This window comes from Peromyscus eremicus, chromosome 2 (genome assembly GCF_949786415.1).
Source record: "Peromyscus eremicus chromosome 2, PerEre_H2_v1, whole genome shotgun sequence".
NCBI lineage: Eukaryota > Metazoa > Chordata > Mammalia > Rodentia > Cricetidae > Peromyscus > Peromyscus eremicus.
In genome coordinates this window covers 41,191,795-41,214,689 of record NC_081417.1, presented here as the reverse complement: position 1 = coordinate 41,214,689, position 22,895 = coordinate 41,191,795, and positions in this window count along the sequence as shown.

The window sequence follows — 22,895 nt, the reverse complement described above, 5'->3', positions numbered from 1 at the left end:
ATGTGTAGTGGTGTAACTCGGATAGAAAATCCACAGCAAATGTTCATATTATTAAAAGAGGGAAATAGAAAGCACCTATCACCCTCAGGACCATAGTAATTTTATAACCCAGCAGGACAAATGTCATCAGCTCTTAAATCATTGCTTGCTAGCCTTTCCTGAACCAAAGATGTGCCAGAAACTAGCAATCAATATTCTCGGTGTAATGCAGAGGAATACACATACAAAGCAAAAGTATCTCAGCAAGGAAATTCATTTTTGGAAAAAAAGATGGGACTAGCCAACACTCCTGGGCTAACGTATCTCCCGTCTTTTACCCCTGAGGTGGGTGGTGACTGTCTCATCCTTCTGGTGGTAGCTCAATTTCTCAGTCTGACAGAGTTGGCTAATCTGTGCAAAGGAGAAGAGAAATGTTCAAGAAGTAGGAGTCCTTAGTCAAATAACTACCTTTGACTAAAATTTAAAAAAAAAAATGGTTTACAGATTGGTCAAAGTAATGTATAACTTTCATTGCAGCCAGTTGGAAGGAGACCAACACCAAATTATAGCTCAATATTCATTCTTACATTAGAGGAAGATGAGCCATCCTAAACAAGGGTATTTCACTGGAAGCTTGTTCCGTACAATCATTTCAATGTAAACAAGGTGGTTGCCTTTGTCCCCTGAGAAAGCAGAGTATACAAACAATAGAATCATGGCCATAGTCCATGATAAGATTCTCTATTCATTGTTTTCACAAATCTTGGTTAACTCTCTTGAAAGTCCCTTTCTGAGTCATTATTTATACTGTCATATTTTAGCAACAGGTACCTGAAAAGCTTTTCTCGGTGTTTTGATAGTTTGTGTGTGTGTGTGTGTGTGTGTGTGTGTGTGTGTGTGTGTGTGTGTGTGTTTAATTCTTGACAATATAATGCTGGGGATCAGAAGGTTTTTTATATATCTATAACAGGCTTTGTGTCTTTCAGTCTAGGCTGATGGTTCTTTTGCCAATATGTCTTTCAGAAACTTGTTTTGTTTTCAATGTACCTAATTATAATTCAGCATGAACTGCCAAGAGCCACATGCACAGTCTTCAAGGCATATTTCCATCTAGAATAAGTATGGGTACTTTTAATACATTAGGCTTCTGTGTTAACCTTCTCTTGGTTTTTCTAGAATTGTGGTATGCTATTTCCTCTAAAGCTTTTTTCTCCTAGAGAGAAAAGAGGTAGAGAAGATGCAGGAAGCTAGGAAAACTTATAAGGGTCAGTGCATTGCTTTCCAAGTTAATAAGAAAAAATATCAAAAAGAGGCCATTTAAAAGGAAAGAGGTGGGATTTTATTTATTTATTTTGTCCCATGGCAAAGTGGTAGAATCTACGATAGGTGGGGGAGTGGTAGTCACAGGAGTTGCAGTTAGGTAGCAGAGGGAGATGAATATTGGTGCTCAGTTCACTTTCTTGTTTTTCTTCAGTCCAGGACTCAAGTCCAGAGAGTGGTGCAGCCCATTTTTAGGATGAGTCTTCCTACCCCATTAACCTGATCAAGATGACCCTTTATAGGCATGCCTAGAGCTTTGTCCCTTTGATGATTTTACTAAATTCTGTCAAGTTGCAAATTGAGATCAACCATCACACTCAGAAAGTTCACAGAACTAAGAAGCATGTAAGGCCCTTCCTTGAGACTATATAAGTAGTAAACAGTTTATAGAGAGAGGGAGAATTTGTGTTGGAGCTGTCTGCAAGTTGTGTAGGCAACTATAGTTATACAGATTTCATAAGTCATTCATTACTAATGCTTGAGTGGGCTTCTGGGATGCTGCAGCCGCCTTTGAGGCACCCATGTACCTCTAAGTAACTCCTTACCCAGGCTCCTGTAAGTAATCCCAATAAACTCATTGACAAAGCCATATTTGGGTGGAATCATTTCTTTGATATGTAGTTTGTACCTTATCTGGGTGGAATATATGTTTGTCCATGTCTCCCCAGGAAGAATAATGCAATACAATTGATCCCTGCACAGGGTCCAACAGATCCAGATACGACCTAGGGGAAAGCTGGTGCATCAGCCCTGCAGTGGCTGGTCCATCTGAGAGTAATGCATCTGCAGAGACAATCTCAATATGGCTATCTTTTCTCATGTAGGGTAGGATGTCCCTCCTTGAAGTAGGGACAGTCGTGTGCTTTCTGTAATGCATGATACTACATGCAGCCAAGATTGATTTGTTTAACAGTGGCACATCTTCGCAGTAATCCCAGTGTGCCTACCGTCTCTACAGGGTATAGAGTATCGTGCCTCTTTGATGAATAATGCCTGCCACGTAAGTAAGAGGATGATCCCAAAACGGCTGATAGACTAAAAAAACATGTTGCAATTTCAGAAAAGATTACATATGGGAACAAATCATAAACAGATTGTGTCAGCAGCTGTGTGGCCTTTGCTGTGGGCAATAAGACCTGGAACTGAGGCTTGCTCAGCTATTTGACCAGAAAGAACTTGTTGACATAAAGGAGGAATCCCAAGGAAAATAATGTATGTGGATGTTATCCATGGCATTTTGGCAACAAAAGTAAAAAAAAAAAAATAACCGGGAGGATGAAATGGAGATGTTAGTTGGCTGTGTCTTATACCTAGTGGTATGTAAGAAAAAGACAGCACAAGTTAGATCTGTGCTAAAGGGTCCTTCCTGGGATCCACTGCCTTGGAACTAGTGAGAATATTCGGATGTGAGGAGGGAGATGATGATGTAGAAGTGATAGAAGAGATCCCTCAGGTCAAAAGAAGAGAAAATATGTGATTCAGTGTGTATATAGGAGCTTTACTAATAATTCAGTGCAGGAAACTTTGAAAGCAAGAGCTCGGTATTTGAACTATTTAAACTGGGATACAACCTTTTAAATAATAAGCAAATTTAAAAATTGAAGAAGACCTTTAAACAAATAATAAAAGCACCTCTTACAGGTAGGCACATGAAGCTATGGAACATGGGGCACATTAGGTCAGTATGAGTGGGACAGAAGCAGAAAGACTGAGTGACATAATGTCCCCTGTTCTTAAGACAAGGGCTGTATAACTTCAGACAGTTTGAGGGAAATCAGTCCCTGGTGGAGTGCCTAATAGAAGCTTTATGGACACATGGCTATTACTGGCTGAAAGCCTCATGAACACCGGGGATTTGAAGATAATAGAGGAAGGGTGGGCATTACCAAGAGAACTTGATGTGAGAGAGGCATTGTTTCTTTCCCAGTTTCCCAGGCCATGTTCATAGACAGTTAAGAAACTAACTTAGCAAAACCCCTGAGAACAGTGTGCTGCTTTGTAAGTCTCCAAGAGCTCTGTGGTAGGGCATGGCATTTAGGCATGGATTGGGGCACATCTCAGTTATTTAGACCAGCATTTGAATCATATTTCTGCAGTGCTTCAACAATCAAAGGGGATAGGAGAAGGGCAAAGCAAGCAAAGGAATCTTTCTGTTTTTCTCAAAATCAAGCACAATATCGTTAGCATTAATCCAGAGTTTCCGGTGGAAAAAAAAATTGACAGAACATCAAATGCTGTGCTTGTGAGTTGGAGCCTGGGGCAGTGCACCAATGAGGCGAAAGAGTAGAACAGTATAATACAGCTGAAAACAGTTCAGCAAGGAGTGAAGAGTTAACCCCCCTCTACCTACTCTGTGTACATTTCTTCCCTACAAGAAGATATAATTGTCTTAGATAGGATTTTTGTTTCCCCAGCGCAAGGTGCTTTCAGGTGTTAGGTGTTGCTGATGGAGGGGCAACACCATGTCACCTGCCAGGAGCCTGTCAGAATTAGGTAGTTGGGCTGAGCAGTAAGGACCAGTCCTGCCAAGTCCATCAGGGACAGGCGATGTGGAGTGGCCCTGTAGCAATGGCTCAAGACGAGAAGATTCTGGATTGTGGAGTGCTATATGTAGTAATATCCCACATCTATATTACTGTATCAACATGCTGTTTTGATGAAGCAATTCAAGTGAGAAGATGTATTCATACTGTTTGACCTTGCTAATGTTTTTTTTTTAATTTAGTATCCCTGTATCTACTGAATCCTAAGAACAATTAACACATCCTTGGAATGGGATGGGTAGTGGTAGTCCTTTGGAGATTCTGCCTAACCTTTGTGAAAAAGTTTGAATATAATGCTAATCCTTGGCTGTCTTAAAGGCATCTTGAACAGTGAATCCAGCAGTTAAGAGTAGACAAAGGAACTCTGGATGGGCGAGGAAAGTCATTTGCAGATGGTATAAAGTTATTGAATAAAGCCTGGTGGATTATCTTCCTATGGTTATTGGCCAGAGTGGTTCTTGAAGTGATAAAGGTTGACTGTTGTTGACTGCATGCTAGAACTGGATGATAAGTCTATTTTGGTGAAGAAAACATACAGTTTGGCTATAGAATGTAGGGAAATCAGGTTTAGACTGAACTGGAAGCTCAAGCAAGATACAAGGTGGTGAGGAGGAATTTTCACCAACAGTCCTGATCAGTAATGAACTCTATGTACTACATACACTACCAACATGTTGAATAGTGGCATGACTGCTAAAGATGAAATGTGAGATCCCAACTGGGAGACTGGCTCCCACATTTTACAACAGGGTACTTTTGAGGAGCAAGGGATAAGAGATATTAGATAGAGGGATAGAGAAGAGAGAAACAGAAACACGGGATAGCCTCAGGAGGGCCTGGATCATTATCTACCAGCCTCTTCTTCTCTTCGAAAGGGCCTTTTACAGGAATGCCAAGGGATGGTGCAAAAGGCCTCCCCCTAGCACAGCCCAGTACAGACCCTTCCAATCACCTGGTAACCACACACGTGTTCAAGCAATCCTCTAATGCAGCCCTGCTGGGTGAAGCAAGCTCAGATCTCACTAGGAAACCTTGGTGGGCCTCCACAACGGAACCAATTGTTTTCTGACTGGATTGAAGGTCTACTCCACAGGGAGGATCACATGTCAGGTACCAATAGCCAGAACAAAGACCTTAGGCTGAAGAGGCAATGGATACGAGTCAGGGAGCTCACCGCTGTGGTTTTGTTAAATGGATGTGATGTGATTGTTAAACAGCTTTCTAAAACTTGTATGTTTAGTAACCTATATGTTACTGCTGCTATAGCTTCAGACACTGAGGGAAATCACTTTTTGGTGGTGGGTAGTGGTTACTGTTGGCACTCAAACCAGTCAATCTGCTGAGAATAAGTGGCCACTGTGATGGCATATGCCTAAAGTTCAGCCGTGAGTGGAAGAAAGGAATGAAATATTGGCATCATCCCTTTCAAAGTTCAGGACCATTGCAGAAGAAAGCAGAAAGAATGTCAGAGCTAGAGGAAGAGATGAGTCCTTTGCAGGGATTTCTTCCAAATTGAAACACTGGCATCTAGAATAAGGAGGGAGGCTCCTAAGACTGAGAGCTAAAGAAAGCTACAAAGCTTGGGGAGCTCACAAAACGTGTAAGATTACAAAGCTCAGAAACTTACGAGAGTTAAAATTGCTCCCTGAGGTACGGAAACAGTAAACAATTACCAGGGGAGAAGAGATTATTTTACGGCACTGCCTATAACTTGCACAGGTAGCTCCTGCAAAGAAGCCATTGTGAGCTGGGTTGGACTTTTCCGATGCAGTTGCCTTAGCATCATTTATACTCCTGAAACTAGCCCCTCACCCACGTTCCTGTAAGTAACCCCAGTAAACTATTGGCTCACCAGTTGTCTTAATTAGAGTTTCTGTTGCTGTGATGATATACCATGACCAAAAGCAAACTGTGGAGGAAAGGGTTTATTTAGCTTACATTTCTACATGCTGTTCATTGTTGGAGGAAGTCAGGAGAGGAACCCAAGCAGAGCAGGAACCTGGAGGCAGGAGCTGATGCAGAGAGCATGGAGGGGTGCTGCTTACTGGCTTGTTCCTCATGGCTTGCTCAGCCTGATTTCTTGTAGCCCAGGGATGGTACCACCTATAATGGGCTGGGCCCTCCCCATCAATCACTAATTAAGAAAATGCCTTACAGACGTCCCTACGACCATCTCTTATGGAGGCATTTTCTCAATTGAGGCTCCCTTCTCTCTGATAACTATAGTTTGTGTCAAGTTTACATAAAATTAGCCAGCACACTAACCTGACTTGTGTGTAATCATTTCTTTGGTCCTTTGTCAGTGGCAAATATTGGTTAAATAAGTATTAATATCTCCTGAGGAAAGGTAACACAATACCCTTTCAGGAAACTGGTAAAACTTTAGTCTATTGATGCATCTACACCTGGCAACAAAGGTATTGCTGACTTAGTCTTTGTGGTAAAACTGATTGGTGCATATTTATTCATTTTTTTTTTTTTTACAAAATCCCAGTTTACTTTCCAAACTTGAGGTCTCTTAGCCTTATTAAATCTTATTTGCAAGCAAACTAGATTTTGACGTGCGCATGGTTTTCTGTATTATTTTATCATCTTTGATTAGTAAGTATCTGCTTATACTTTTGAGGTCTGTTTTTAAGCACCAAATACTGTAAGTTTATTAAGTGCATTTTCTGTCTTCTAAGTTACTACAGGCAACAGTTGGATCAACGACTTGGTTGTTTATAATATGGGCATATTGTTTTAGTTCCCTTGCATACGTTTTGTTATTACTCACTATCTGGTCCTGAAGTCAAAATCAAATACTTGTGAGTTTTGTATGGAAACATCTCATTCCATCATTAATTTACCAATTAATTTTTGTTATAACATTGACACATTATAAAGCATGCCCAAATTTGACCATTATTGTCATTTATTCTTATTTTTATACATTCCACACCGAGTGTAGCTCATGATATATTTGCCTGTGGTAGTTCTATGTCAGTGTGTAACTTTATTTCATTTAGCTCCACATAGCAACAGACATATGATGGAAGAGGTTGGTGAGAGGAAACAGCGCTCCATGGTTTCTTCACATTCTCACATACCTCATAGAGAGAGGTGCTGACGTCATTTGCTCCAGATTTTCTTTCAAAACTGACAGGGCAAAGAGCCTTGGGAAACTAAAAGCAGCTCTTGCTCTCAAATAAAAGGCAGACATATTGACTGTCCATCACTAAAAATTCTTTGCCTTCTTAAGTTTGGGGTTTCTCTCCGGTTATTTAATTCATAATGAGTACAGATACACGCATATGTGTGTGCACCTGTGCGTGCTTGCTGCAAAGGTACATGCTTACTGTGGCATGCATGTTGAGGCCAGAGGAAAACCTCAGGGGTCAGTCCTTGCCTTGCACCTTTTTAGAAACACTGTCTCTTATTTTGTTGTTGTTGTTGTTGTTGTTTACTGCTGCATATTCCAGGCCAGCTGGAGGGCAAACCTCTGGAGATTCTCAACCTCAGATCTTGCTGTAGAAGCACTGGGATGACAGACACATACCACTATACCCAGATTTACATGAATTCTTGGGATTCAAATTCAGCTCCTCATGATTACATGGCAGAACCATGTCCCCTGCTGTTGTTTTTGAGACAGTCTCACTATGCAACTCAGGTTGACCTGAAAATCCCGATTCTTCTGCCTCAAGCAACTGAGTGCAGGTATTAAAGTACTCTACTGCTGCTACACTCATTTTCCAGGTTTTCATATAGATGGCACTCATGCAAATAAAGGAAATAAAGAAAATACTTTCAATGGCATTTGGAGATTGGGGGTGGGGGAACAGCAATGAATCCCCTACGGGGTCTCCAAAATCAAACCAGGGAACCAGTAAATGCCATCCCTCCCAACATCTCCACTGTTTGGACCACAGTAGCAGCAAGGATCACTAAGACAACACCATGAAGGATGGGTTTAATTAAGCTTGTGGAGTATGCTGAGATCTCACTTGCTAAATCCATGACTGTTAAGTTAATAGCTCTTGTACCAAATGAAGACCATTTCCTTGAACGCATATAACAATAAGGGATTTGTAGAACACTAAAGCAAACTCATCCCTCGTCACAAGCAGTTTTGCAATAGCCAATAGGCAAGGAGATCAAATTTTGTTTTAGGAATATAAAATAACAAAGTTCCCAACTAACCAAGGCAGATGAGATTCTGAATGTTCAGCTATTAACTATTTCAAATCAGGAAAAAGTGCAAGGGACATTTAATCAAAATCAATTTTGTTTTAAAATTACAGTTAAAAATAGAGATTTGTGAGGCAGTGTTTTAGCTCTGATAGGGTATTCTACTTCCTGATCACACATCTCTATATAAGAAATGTTAGGTCCAGCAATATGACTCAGCAGTTAAAAGGCACTTGCCACCAAACTTGACAACCTGAGTTTGATAAAAGGAGAGGACCAACTCCCCAGAGCTGTCATCTGACCTCCACACTTATCCATGACACATGTGTGCCTCTCTCCAAGAAATAAATAAACGTAAATAAGATAAAATATTTTTAAAGCCTCAACCTTAATTATGGGAACGGGGAGATAGATAAATCAGTAATCTAAGCTTGTTCTTAGGGACCCATATAATGGAAGGAAAAAAGAGACTAACAATGTATCCTCTGAACTACACACACACACACACACACACACACACACACACACACACACAAACAAACATACATACATTAAAATAAATGAAATGTAAAAATATTACACACAATATCAAATTAGAATTAATTTTTACCCAGTTTAATATTTCATAATTTGAGTGCAGCTACTATCGTGTTCTTAATACTTGTCTTATGTCTCATTTTATTTTATTGAGAGTGTATTAGTGTAAAAGGAAAACACTGTTCTTGGCACTATAGCTACCAGCATATGTTCGAAACCTGCCAACTTATTATTAACTTGTTAATAGTAATACCTTTAATATTAGCCTCACCCTTATCTGTGGCTCTCACAGAGCAATAACTGCCATTAATTCTGAGGCTATCTTCCCTCAAACAAACAAAGTGATGTAGTTTGGTTTTATATTCATATTTACAAGTGTGGTAGATGGAATTAGAGTAAAGGTTGATGGCATCAATGCTACACAGGTTTGGGCAGTGGGAAAAAACTGGGCTATCAAGACAACAATGGAGTCATACAGTGGAATAAAGAACAGAGGTAAATGCATAATTAATGTATTCTCTGAATGCAAGGTTGAAAATTGAGACTTTATCTCATGAAACATTTTTAAAGCAGAAAAATTAGATCATTTACATTTAGAAACACCTTCTTGTGTGGAGAAGTCTTGGAGAAAGTCAAGCATGGAGACCACACACCCTAGAGATAAATGAAAATCATGGAACTCTCAAGAAATGTAGAATCAGCAAGAATGCTTAAAGACAGTGAAACTTTTACAATGTTGTTGTGTCGCTATTTCATTCCAGGTAAAAAAAACTTCCATTATGAAGAAAATCTCTGTAATATTCAGGATGTTCTAAAGGGAAGTGGAACATTCTTTCCTGTAGGAAAGCTCATTAAAACTCAGGAAGCAAGGAACTTGAAAGCTTCAAGAAGCCTCTGAAACTGAGAAGATAGTCTAGGCTTTCCCTTCCCCAAATATATACACATTAAAAACTGCAGAGAGGTACTCTCAGACCAGCCAGGCTGAGTGAAAAGATTCGGCAACTGAGCTGCCTAGAAGAGACATGTGGAATGGCCCCAAAAGACGTACAGTGTGTTCCAGGTTTCCAGTTTTATGAGCCATCACCCACGCTAGGGTGGGATCGTGGTGACACTGCTGTCTCTGAGTCATTTCTGCTCCTCTGTCTCCTCACTCACACTCTTGTAAATAAGTCTGATGAAACTCACCAGTTCGCCAAGTTGGACTTTGGTGGTATCCTAACTCTGGATCTGTCATCAGTTTCCTATCTAAGGTAAATAGACATCTGTTAACACCACCCTAGGAACAGTGTCAGAGAACAAATTATCCTTTTGATTTTAAAATGTGGATATATATGTACACATACAGGTAATCATATACATATAGACATATAGTGCACACACACACACACACACACACACACACACACACACCACATGCACACACGTACATAGATCCTACAACATGGTCTTTCCCAAAAGCCTATTCTTATCTCTTTCCCAGAGGTTAGCTTTTTGTAAGCTTAACATTTATCCACATTCCATATTTTTTCTCTCATATCTCTTTTCATGTCTACTGTCATCACTGTGCTCAATGACTTTCTTGCTAAATAAAAACAAAGTTAAAACGTCTATATTGTAGAGGAAATTTCATTCTTGTCTCTTCTTTCTCTGTTAAATGGCCTTTCACACTACTTCTTGCAGCAAGTGACTGGGTGAACATCATGTGGGGCTCCTCGTATATGGTTTCAGGAGTCCTTGCACTGGTTTATTGCCTTTCTCTCTCTTCATATATGCAGGCCAAGCTGGATCACTGAGAGCTACAGGGGCTGGTTCATGTGATGTGTGAAAAAGTCAGTAAAGTCCAGGGGAAAAGCTGTTCTCATATGACCAGACATGTGAAATATCATGAAGGACATCAAAAGAAAAACTCTTCTTGAGGTAAAAAAACAACCTAAATAATCACTGTATGGTTTATAGTTCTACAAGTAAAATTGGACCAAAACCATTATTCTTTTCTGACTCCTGCCAAGCCACTTGTGATGGACAAGAAGGATCTGTACACTTTATAGATGATTTTTGTAAAGCGTATGAAGTGGTGCTACATCTTGGATCACAAAGGATTTCATATTATAAGAGTGAAACACATGCTCAAAATGTTAAGTTCTATTTTCAAGTGCACGAGGAAGCAAAAGAAAAAGTTTCTGGTCAAAATATGAATATGAACATTGTGAATTCTCAGGTCCACAAGGATAAGGAAGTCAACAAAAACAAATTTAGTAATCTCTTCAACATGAGCTTTGACTCCTCAGCTGTTTCTCAGTCTCACCCTTTGGCCAAGAGCCATACTCAAAATGAGAAGCAATCACTGAAGACATGATCAGGTATCTCCATCAGGATGTCAGCCAAAGCTGTATAGACCTAATACTACTTCATCAGCATCAACCTTCCTGTAGTATGCTTGCGTAAAACCTCCTTCAACACTTAGAATGAGCATCTACATATGTTGTGTCTGCAGTGTGATACATGAGTTTACATCCTTATGTATGTCTCAGTGTAACACACAAGGAAGTGAATACCAAATTAAAGAGTCTCATGCTATGATTCAAGTGAAGATACAAAGATCCAAAGACAAAGCCAGACTCTTACCAAGGTGAGTGTGCAGATAACATCAGAGTGAAAAAAATCTAGAGAACTAGAGTCCAAGGCTCATTTCAGGGAGATGGAGGATAATTAATTGGAAATCCATGAGTACAGACAAATGATTAGTTCTAGATCTAGACAAAAAAATGCCTGAACAAAAACTCCCACTTGAAATTTTCTGAACAAACCCAGGACCAAAAAATATTTCTTGAGTACTAGAAAACAAGTTAGCACATTGTTTACTAGCTCATTCAAAGACAAATGACTCTTTCCAGGATGAATTCAAAGATTATTTGAAAGGGCAGAAGGCCAGAAGACTGAATCCCAATATTAGTTTTAGGAGGATGACAGAAAACTTTAGGTATAGGGATCACAGTTAGAGAGAAAAGACTGATTCTGAGCACAGACAAAAATATGTAAAAGAAAAATTTTTATTTGAAGCATTGCAGACCTATCAAGGACAAAATAGTGATATACCAGTGAGAGGCCAGTTACCTCACAGGTTACTACCTCATTTAAATAGGAGAAATTATTGTTTCCAAAATAAACTTGATGGTTATACCAAAGTGCAGGAATCTAGAGAACTCAAGCCAAAGACTTCTTTTGGAAGAATTGAAAGCTCTGTTAAAATACATTGAGTACAGAGAAATGAACAAAATATCTAAACACAGAATGTTTGAGCAAAGACTCCAGAGTGAGATGTTCCAGACTCTCACAGATGCATCCATACAAAAATCACAAGAAGTAGAAAACAAGATTTTTTACCAGCTTATGAAGGCAAACAGAGCCTGAGAGTAACATCAATTTACCAGAGAGTGTTTCTTAGAAAATACCTCTCCCTGAGCCTCAGTCAACAAGGAAATAACTAACTCACATAATGTAGAATGTGAAGTTTACAAGTAGTTGTCCTTAGATCACAATGCCAACTGCCATGAAACAAGTCAAGAAAGGGGTCATCAGAAGAAAAATCAACACCTGGGGTAAGGGAAAGAAAGGCCAAAGAAGGAACATTCCAGACATGAGAAGAAAAAGAGCTGTGAGGACAAAGATCAGACAATGACAAAAGTATCTGATAAAGTTAGAGAGAGGAAGATAAAGTTAGAGTTGGTTCCGAAAAGAGGAAGCATCAAGATAAAGAAAAGACTATGTTGCAACTTCTGAAGAAGAAGAAGGTTATGCACAAGAAAGAGAAAGAGAAATGTGTTGAAGAAAGAAGAGACGAGGAAGTCCTCTATGACGGCCCCGTTCTGGGCTTCTGAACTTAGAGTTTACCCAAGAATGGCTTAAAGAAAACAAGACTGATTTCGATAAAGACACAAGTAATCAGTGAAGTCAAGGAACGGTAGAAACAGTCTCGGTTCAGGAAAAAAACCTTATTTTGTTTATTTGCTTGCCTGTTTGCACAAATTGAAACTGAACAGAAGAGACGAGACATATGACATATAAATCTAGTCTTTAAGGGAGTATTTTGAGATGAAGCTACTATTGGATTTTGAACTTTTAGTTTGCTTATACAGAAGTTAATTGAAGAATCATCAAAGTAAATTAAGGTAAAATCAAGCACTTTAAAATGAAACAAAGAGGTAAAAATCAGGGTCATTTTTAAAAAATCATCCTCTCTGTGTGTCTGTATGTGTATGTAGGTTTGTATTTATGTGTGTATGTGTGTGCATATGTGTGTCTGTGTGTATGTATGTATATGTGTGTGCATATGTGTGTATGTATGTATATGTATATGTGTGTCTGTGTGTATGCATACGTGTGTGTGTGTGTGTGTGTGTGTGTGTGTGTGTGTGTACACATGGGTATTCTGTCCTCTGCTCTGCTTTCCTCTCTCATCTACTTTCTCCCCTCTTCCTTTATGTCAGTTCCTTTTTTTTTTTTTTTTTTTTTTTTTTGGTTTTTCGAGACAGGGTTTCTCTGTGCAGCTTTGCGCCTTTTCCTGGAACTCACTTGGTAGCCCAGGCTGGCCTCGAACTCACAGAAATCCACCTGGCTCTGCCTCCCGAGTGCTGGGATTAAAGGCGTGCGCCACCACCGCCCAGCCAGTTCCTTCTTTTAAAATGTAACTGAGGGAAAAATCACAAATTCTGAACAGAGCATCTAAGAAGCAAGAATGTAGTGTGAGGAAGAATGAAAAGGGAAGAAACCTACTGGAGGAAAACCCCAGACTGAGTGATTTCTACCTTAAGGTTGAAAATAGTTTGTTTTATGAAATCTGTGTATTTGTACGTGTGTACAGTAAATCACTAACAAAGTTCAGATGAAATAAAAATATTAAATATATTTTCCTTAAGTTACTTTAGCTCATTTTCTAAAAAGAAAACGTATTCTATTACTATATATAATATCATTTTCATAAGTGAAGCTATTTCTACTTAGTCAGTCAAATTGCAGTGAAAATGAGTTGTTTGCTTGGGGGAAATAATGTACTTAAAATGAGAGAGTTCCAAAGCAATCCACAGCCATACCACACTGAATCTCCCAATATTGTTTGATTTTGAAAAATGGTCAGGCCTATGGGAGACCAGACTTTGTAGGATCCATTCCTTTCCAAGTTTGTCTTAGCATTGTGGGTATTTTACTACTGTTATATGTTTATGTTTTCTCCAACGAAAGTGTATGAAACAACTTACATGAATTTCATTTTTGTTATTGTTAAATCTAACTTGTAGAGTATTTATGAATATTCTAGTTCTGAAAGTGGAAACTTACAGTCTATAATAAATTAGGTGATACACACTTTTAAAAACTTTCTGCATAAGAGATAATAGAAATCAATCTATATTCTGAAAAATGTGTATATTAAAGCATTTTATGTTCAAAGAAAAATAGTCTCTCATGGCAGAGCAGTGTGGTAGCAAGCGGCAGGCATGGTGGCCAAGGCAGGAAGCTGAGGGCTCATGTCTTAAACTGCAAGCATGAAGCGGAGAGTGTGAACTATAAATGCCCAAGTCTTTAAACTCTCAAAACCTACCCCTTCCCCCCAGTGACATCCTTCCTTCAGCAAGGCCATGCATCCTAATCCAGCACAAACAGTACCACGAACTGACCTGAGACTATGAGTCCAGCCTGAGACTATGGGGGGCATTTATCATTCAGACCATCACACTAGCCAAGACCATAATAAATAGTGTTCACATCCCCAGAGTGGCAGTGTTAAGACAACTTCAAATTATTGTCAGGCATCAAATTAGTCCTCATCTTGATGGATTCTAGAAAATTTCCCATGGATAATGTTACTCACACAAGCAACTTCAAAGAGTTTTGTACCAGGCTATTTTATTTAGGCCACCAACCAGCTCCCAAATCATGACACAGAGATTTATTAGTTTCGAATGCTCAGCCTAGCTTAGGCACATTTCTGACTAGCTCTTTTAACTTAAGTCAACCTGTTTCTCTTCATCTATCTTTTGCCTTGGGGCTTATTACCTTTCATATTTCTGTATTTCTTACTTTGACTGATTCTTTATGTCTGGCCAACTGTGTCTGCCTGGATTCTTGCCCTGGGCATGTCCCCCATTCTCTCCTTCTCTCCTTCTTCTCTCAAGCCTAGATTTCTCCTCCTATTTATTTCCCTCTCCCTGGCAACCCCACCTATCCTTTTCTCTGCCTAGCTATTAGCCATTCAGCTCTTTATTAGACCAATTAGGTGGCTTAGGCACGCAAGGTGAAACAGATGCAACACACATCTTTACCTAATTAAAATAATATTTCACGATAGTTTTCCTTTTTCAACTTTGAACAGGGAGGACCTACCTTGACTATGGAATGGAGGAACTATTTGTTCCTTATAGTTACCCAACAGCAATATTAATAATAAAAGCCATAGAAAAGCTTATAATAATAGCAGGCATACTTTGATCCATTTGCCATGTGATAGAGATATAAACTGTCACATGTATCAAACATCTCCTGTGAGCCTTCTAGATTTTCTATCAGATACCAGGGATAGTTTTCCAACTATCCCTCAAGGGTTAATATACTATATGCCCCACAGCAGAGATGAAGACAAACAGAGGAAGACTTAGATGAAAGCCGTATCTTTAGGAAATAGTATAGTCATTAAAGTAGACTTTAATGCCACTGATAGTGAAGAAAAAGTAGTGATAATGATGATGACAAGAGCATCATAATCACAAGTGAAATTCTGGAGTGTGGGTAGAAGTGGAGCATCATGACCCTTGGTGGAGAAGTCATCCCATGGAAAGAAAGTGCAGGTACTGAAGCCACTGCTCATTTATTTAGTGCATAACTACAAGTGGGACAAGGGTTTTCCTGCTTTTCACTTGTCGAACCATGTGTGGTTTCAATTGCCGGAGGCAGCAGGGCCCCTGCTGTAGTTTATGTTAGTAACAGGGAGTTATTTCCATGGTTCCCTTATGGTTTCTAAAGACAATAACATATATTTTTAAAGCTTGGCTGATTTTATTCATGGAATCCACCCAACAGCTGACACATTAAAAATGGCACAAGTCCACATTTTGTAATGTGTATCAACATCACACAGTTAAGAACTACAGAATTTTAGACTAGACAGGTCCTTTCAAAATGAAGCGCATCTACCATAATCCTGCTCAGAGCACCAAGCTATTGAACCCTGTGGCTTTCTAGTCCCATAGCAGTTCCCTGGGACAGCACAGGTACAGGATGATTAATATGCCAACCTCTGGCAGTAATGCCTATGGGTGACACCAATGTAAGAAAGGAAGACATACATCCTTATGTTGAGATATGGCCTATTCCTGAATAGAGAATTATTTGGTCTCCTCAGGTCTCACCTTTCCAGGAAAAATCCCATAGAAAGTACTGTATTTAAGCTCGATCTTGAAGGGAAAGGAAGAATTCGCCAGATGGAGAAGTGGGTGAAGCCTCAGCCGCTGTGAACACTTGAAGGTATTGGAACATTCCCAGCCTGTATCAGCAAAGATCATGAGATAAACAAACATTTCTACTGACGTTATTCTACTTACTAGTTTGCCATGGAAATATTTCTTGTTGATGAGAAATAGTCACTGATCTTTTTGTCTTGGTCATGGCTCATAGTAACACCTCTACACTTTTGACAATGCTGCTCTGGTAGGGAAAACATTAATTTCTGTTTTACACTTGCCTACCAGTAGGGAGCAGGATATATCCCAGTGTGAAAATACTTTTCTTGCCTTCAAAAGGCCTTCATTCTGTCCTCTGCATTGAAAAATAAAACAAAACTAAACAAGCAATGACAATGTTGATAAAAATCAAGACAGTCTCCCATCTTTATTTTCTGAAAAATATTATGTGACTTTGGGAGATTGTGCTGTTGTGAATGGGTGTATTATTTCTCTTAATAAACATAAATCAAAATCTATACGGTTACATGTGACAAAAACTGAACTCAAAATACTCGGGGCAAAATATAGGCATTTGTTATCATGAGTAACTTGAAACACAGAAGCTCAGTGCAGTCACTAAAATGATGGCAATCTTATTGTTGGCTATTTCCTCTTTAAGCCTTTTTTCTTCTGTGCTTTTTCCCTTTCAGGCTTCTCTACATTATTATCCACATAGCCCTCAGCAGCTCAGTCTGACCAGGGACTTTAGTGATCAAAATACCAAAATTAAAGCAGGTTTCTTTCCAAATCATTCCAGCAGAAATCCCAGCAACGGCTTTGATTGATTGGCTTATTGAATACCTACCCATTGCTACAGTAATTGTCAGAACTATGAAGGATATGGAATCAGGTAAAGCCTCAGCTAAACCAGCTAAGAGACATGAATACTAGCTCCCTAGAGAATCCTGGGACAAGGTTAGAGTAGAGGTGCCTGGTTGACATTGAGCCTTTCTTAGAGTCAATGCCTTTTAAGAACAAGAAAAATATGGCAGTTTTGATCCCTTCAATTTGGAGCATCAGAATATTTAGTCTTTGTTGTGAGGGTTTTGCTTTCTATGATGAGATGAAAAATGTTCTAGCATAAAATGGTACCATGTTACTAATATATAAGGAAGGAAATAAATAAAAAAGGATTTCCTTACCAACACCCATCCACGTAGGCCAACATTGTAGTAGAAGCATCAAATTCAGGAAGAAAAATGGGCCAGGAAAGTAAGAAGATCCTCAGAGGAGACTTAGAAAGAACAGGAGACAGAAGCATGGTGAGAAGTTACCAAACATGGAAGAACTTAGAGCAGAGGAAAAAATTTCTATTTTCTTAAAACATGCTAAATAGAGGATGACATGTCTTCTTTATGTTATTTTATTATTATTATTATTATTATTATTATTATTATTATTATTATTGTCTTTGTGACACACATATGCAGTAAGTGCACACATGCCATGGTCCACATGTGCGACAGTGCACAAACGGAGGTCAGAGAACAACTTTCAGGAGTCAGTTTTCACTTCCCACACTGGGTTCTAGGAATTGAACTCAGGTCATCAGGCCTGTGCAGACAGGAATGTGCCCACGAGTCATCATATTGCCCCCACCATTTCCTTTTTTTTTTAATGCCCTCGTCTGTGTCCTTAGCTTATTGCTTTTCATTCTGTGTTTTTGATACTTTAGTTTAAATTTATGAATTAGTGTAAGTAGAGAAATGGCTTGTCTATAAGATCCTGGGACAAAGATTTGTACAAAAACAGCTTTGTAGGAACTGTTACTAAGAAAATAGAATGGGGAAGTCTGGAAGTGGAATGGCAAGGAAGGGATAGGAAAAAAAAAATTGTACTTCTACCTGGAAAAGTTTCAAATGATAGAGGCCATTTCTGTAAATTCCTATCAAAGCAAGGGGAGTTTTGTCTCTTGGCTGATATTACTGATTCTCCTGGGGATGAGGAGTGAATGAACTCCCAGGTTGTTCTGATCTTTTATGCAAAGTTTGATCTTGTTAACAAAGAAATCAGAAGTATAGTTAACAGAGTTTAGATTCTGTTAAAAATCAATGGCCAAGTGTCCAAGGAAATATAAGGAAAATACTGACAGCTCTTGCTATAATTCATCATACTCTGTATATTCTGTTTGCACCAACATTAACTTTGTTACCCACATCAATGTCTTTTCAAAATCACGTTGTCACTTTTCATTCTAGTTTCGCTGCTTTTCTGATATGCAGATGTCTTCAATCTTTATGCAGAAGAATGTTTATCATCATTGTTTTATTTATTTATTTTATAGCCCTACCACAATCTCTGCTCCCTCCTTTCCTCCCACTTTCTCCTCCCACTTCCACTTACCCCCTCCAAGCACCCCTCCTCGGTATTCGCTCAGAAAGGAGTTTGCCTCTCATCAGCATCAGCAAAGCATGGCATATCAAGCTACCTTAAAACCAAGCACCTCCTCCTGTATTGAGACTGGGCAAAGTAACCCAGCATGAGGATTAGGTTCCCAAGAGCCAGCCAAAGCACCAGGGACAGCCCTGCTCCTATTGCCAGGAGTACAACAAACAAACCCAGCTACACAACTGTCACATATAAGCAAAGGGCCTAGGTTGGTCCCATGCAGGCTCCCTGGTTCTTGGTTTAGACTCTGTGAGTTGCCATGAGCCAGGCTAGCCTTTTCAGTGGGTTTTCCTCTGATGTCCCTGAACCTCTGGCTCCTACAATCCCTCCTCCCTCTCCTTAGCAGGATTCCCCAGAGCTCTTCGCAATGCTTGGCCCTGGGTCTCTGAATGTGCCTCCGTCGGACACTGGATGTCTCCAATGACAAATGAGGTAGTCACCTTAAAAATAACTTAATGAAAATAATAGAAGTCCTTAAAGAGAAAATAAAAAATCATGTAAGGAAATGGAGAAAAAGACAAGCAAAAAATGCAGGGCCAGGGATGAACTGGGTTGGCATTGGCCTGGGGAAGGGTCACAGTGGACAGAAAGGGGAATACAGTTCTGCTGCTAGGTGGGCCACTCACCCACTCTGACTTGTGTCTCATTATCATTTCTTTACAAAGAAGGGAAAATATCTTACTTGCTGATATTACCTGCCCAAAGGCCCAGCACAGTAGAAGTTTTTATTAAAGTTGAGATTATACTGTAGATATGGTTTTATATTTGACTATTTTTAGTCTTGGAACCAGTGAGTAAAATCAAATAACTCTCCACATTGTACATTTGTCTTGGGAGTTCTACTTCAACCTAAGATGTACAAGGACAGAAGGGAATGCCACTCTCACATTAAATGTGTGAAAAATCCAGATGAGTTACAATTGTAGCATTCCTTAAATCCACCAGAAAGCAGAAATTACCAGGCAGATGAAACTGCTTCTGGGAGAAAAGTAAGAGAAAAAACAACTGGTCTGATGAGAAGAGAAAACAGAGGTGTGCACAGGTTCCTGTTCAGCCACAAAGCAGGGCATAGGGGGAACAGAAGCATAAAGAAAAGTCTCCGGGCCCTTGGGCAAAGAAAGATACAAAATATGTAGCACATAAAAGGTAAAGCTAAAATCTTGACTCTGTCAGAAGTAAAAGCTTTGCATTCTTCAAAAACCTCTCGGCACAGCTTTTTGGCAGCTTCAAGCACCACCCTAAATGAATCTAGGTAGATACCTTTCATCTCAGAAGCATCTGGGTTTGGAATGTGGTTCTTCACTCTGTGCCCTTGGACACTGTAGGTTTTGTAGACTTACTTACAATGAAAAAGCTATGCATTTAAAGAGAGTAGGGAAAAAACCTGAGTGTGAAGTACTGAGTGAACGTGTCTGTTGACATGAGCTGGCCATGTCAAACCACAGAGCCCTAGACCCAATGAAGAATGGCAATGCCTTTCCATGGCATGAGGTTCAGAGGCATGACAAAGCCCTCCTTAGGGAACTGATCATAAGTATTGGCCATGTAAGCAGAATATACTCACCTTAGATTTCTCCCCAGGGTGTTTACAACCTGAAGACTGCCCTCCCACTTCTACCTAGATTAACTAAACATGCCTTTGTTAATCTAGCTTTTTACCATAAACCCTGTATCCTTGTTTATCTATATGTATATACCCTTGTCCAGCTATATGCAATAACCCAAGTCTATACAATATATTTGATGAGATTCCAGGGTGCTATGGTTTCTTCAGAGCCCAGACTACCAGATCACAGTCTTTGTCAGTGTATTTGTTTGTCTGTCTTTTCTTTATTCCCTTGATGCCCCAGTCAGGTTCATCCCTGGAGCTACACTGGACAAGGCAACAGTTAAGGTGATAGTTTTCAGAAGCAGAATTTTTGGGATGTAAGATGAACTTTGCTAGTTGCTGTAACTTGGAAAAGGTGCCATCCTTAGTATGTGGGAAATCAGCTGCACAGGCTTCCTGTGGTGAGCTGTCATTGTAAAGACCCCTGCACATAGGCAAGGTATCATAATGGTGACCTCCCATTTTATTAGCTGTGTCCTCTTCCCATCCCTTCCAAAGTGAGGCTTGCATTTCAGAGAAACACTGGACAGGTTGGTTTGTTTACACAGGCTGGCACACTGGGAAGAAGACCAGGGGCAGGGTGAAGAGCATTCTTGTGGCCATTCACGGTGTTGGTTGGGCAAAGGAAGCTCCTTCATTGTCTCAGCACAGAGTGTCCTACACACCAAGCTCCAAAACTACCTGTCAGCCACCTCTGATTGACAGAGGAGCCTTCTCAGTGGGCTCTGCTCTTGGGCTCTGACAGCACAAAGATGAGCCATTATTTTTCCACAGCCCTGTCATCAGTGTCCCTCCATTATCGTCAAATGCTTCCTTCCTTCCACTTAGCTATTTGATGGAAGGTGGGGAAGCCTGGGAGCACCTGTATCCCAGTTCTGTGCAGGCTGTGATTTCTCACCTATTGAACAGTATCCCATTTGGCTGTTGTTCTAGCAGCTGGCTTCCTCCTGCTCTTTTTATTTCTCTTGTTTGCTTTACAAATTAGAGAGAAAATTATTTTCTCGATTTTTATTTCTGTTATGGGCCTGGGATCTGGGCAGAAGCTGATTTTCCAGTGTATCTTCCTAGATGCACAAAGAACGGGGACTCTAAGAGACCTGTGGAATTTGCTTTTACGATTAAGGACCTGCTGGGATTATACCTACTGGGTTTGCAGGCTGTAAATATATACTGAGCTAGTGTGTGTCAGTAAAATTCTAAGTAAGACTCATTTTTTAAATGGCTGTTGAAGAGAGAGTTCAAACTCTGTATTCTAAGCAAATGGTGTGGCCTCTGAAGGCCGCCAGCCATCTGCCAGCTATGCGTCTAAATTGCCACTGCTCAAATCCCACTCCAGTAAACAACATTAACCAAAAGGCCCACTCTGCTGAATCATTTTCAAGTCCTGAAAAGCAGTCCACACTGACATTCAATGTGACAAAGAGGGAAAAAAAAAACATTGTTTTAGAGGAAGGATGGCCGAGTTTCAGCCGTTTGAAGAGAATCATGAGGATTAATAATAAAATCATACTAAAAAACACTTACCAAAAACTTCATCCTATCCTTAGCACTCAATCTATTGCTTTACCAATACTGCTACTTGATTCTCAGCAGAGCCTAATTTTAAGGAAGCAAACACAGGAAAAGCTTGGCCACTAGGGACTCTACTTGGCTTAGATAACAGTGCCCGTAAGCAACCTGTTAGCAACCTGTGATACTGCAACACCTCAGCCACCCACATCAGGCTGCAAGTATTCATGATTCAAACAACAGAAACAAATCAAGCTACTGTCCTTAGCAACTGATGACATCTCAATTCTATTCAATCGTGCTCCAAGATCTACCCAGGACTTGAATACAGGGGGCAGATACAACCTGTATGGATTTTAACTATATGGGCAGTAAGGCAAACTCTGTCTTTGAGTAAATTTTTAGGTAGAATCCCCTGGTTACTATCATAAGTCAGTGAATAGTTGAATACATATGATTAAAATCATATGCATCATGGGAAAAGACCTGCACAGTAAAGAAAAACTTATGCAATACATCTGTCTATTGAAACAGAACCACTCATATGTCTGGGTCTGTGGCCCTACAGCAGCCAGGGTCTGAGTGATGTAGATGGCTCCTATTGCCACCAAGGAGCTTGCAGATGACCAGGATGTGGTCAGCCATCTGAGACCATTTTGGTGTGCAAGGGCCAATGGCCCAGGGCCATACTGATCTGGGTAGCCTGTGCTACCACCCAGGGCCATGGAGACATCTGGGCCCTGGTCGCTGCCTAGGGATGTGTCTGGGTCCATGGTCTTACAGCAACCAGTGTCTGGGGTGTTATCCATAGCTCCTGTTACCACCGAAGGCTCTGTAGATGCCCAGGGTCTAGTCAGTCAACTGAGACCATGTCGGTGTCTGAGGGCTGGATGCCACCAGGACCATACTGATCTGGGGGGCCTGTGCTGCCACTGGGGCCATGGTGACTTACAGGCCCCAGCTGCTTCTGAGAGCCATGTCTGGGTCCATGGTTCTGCTGTAGCTAGGGTCTGTGATGATATCCATGGCTAATGTTAGCACAGGAGGTCATAGGAACCACTTGCGTGGAAATCCCAGGGTGGAGCTAGGCCAGCCCCACCCTTCACTGGTCTTGGGATAGCTGACCCTGACCCTTGCTGGATATTGCAGCTCAAGAGATGGCCCCTACACTTGGGAAAGAAGGCCCCACCCCTCACCACAGGTGTGCAACTTAGAGCACACTAGAGCTGACCCTATTGTTGGGGACACAGATGAGCTGACTCTGTGGACATGAGAGCAACAGAACTTACCCCACCCTACAATGTCTGCCATGTATGTGGTGGCATGGATGAGGGAAAGATGATCTCT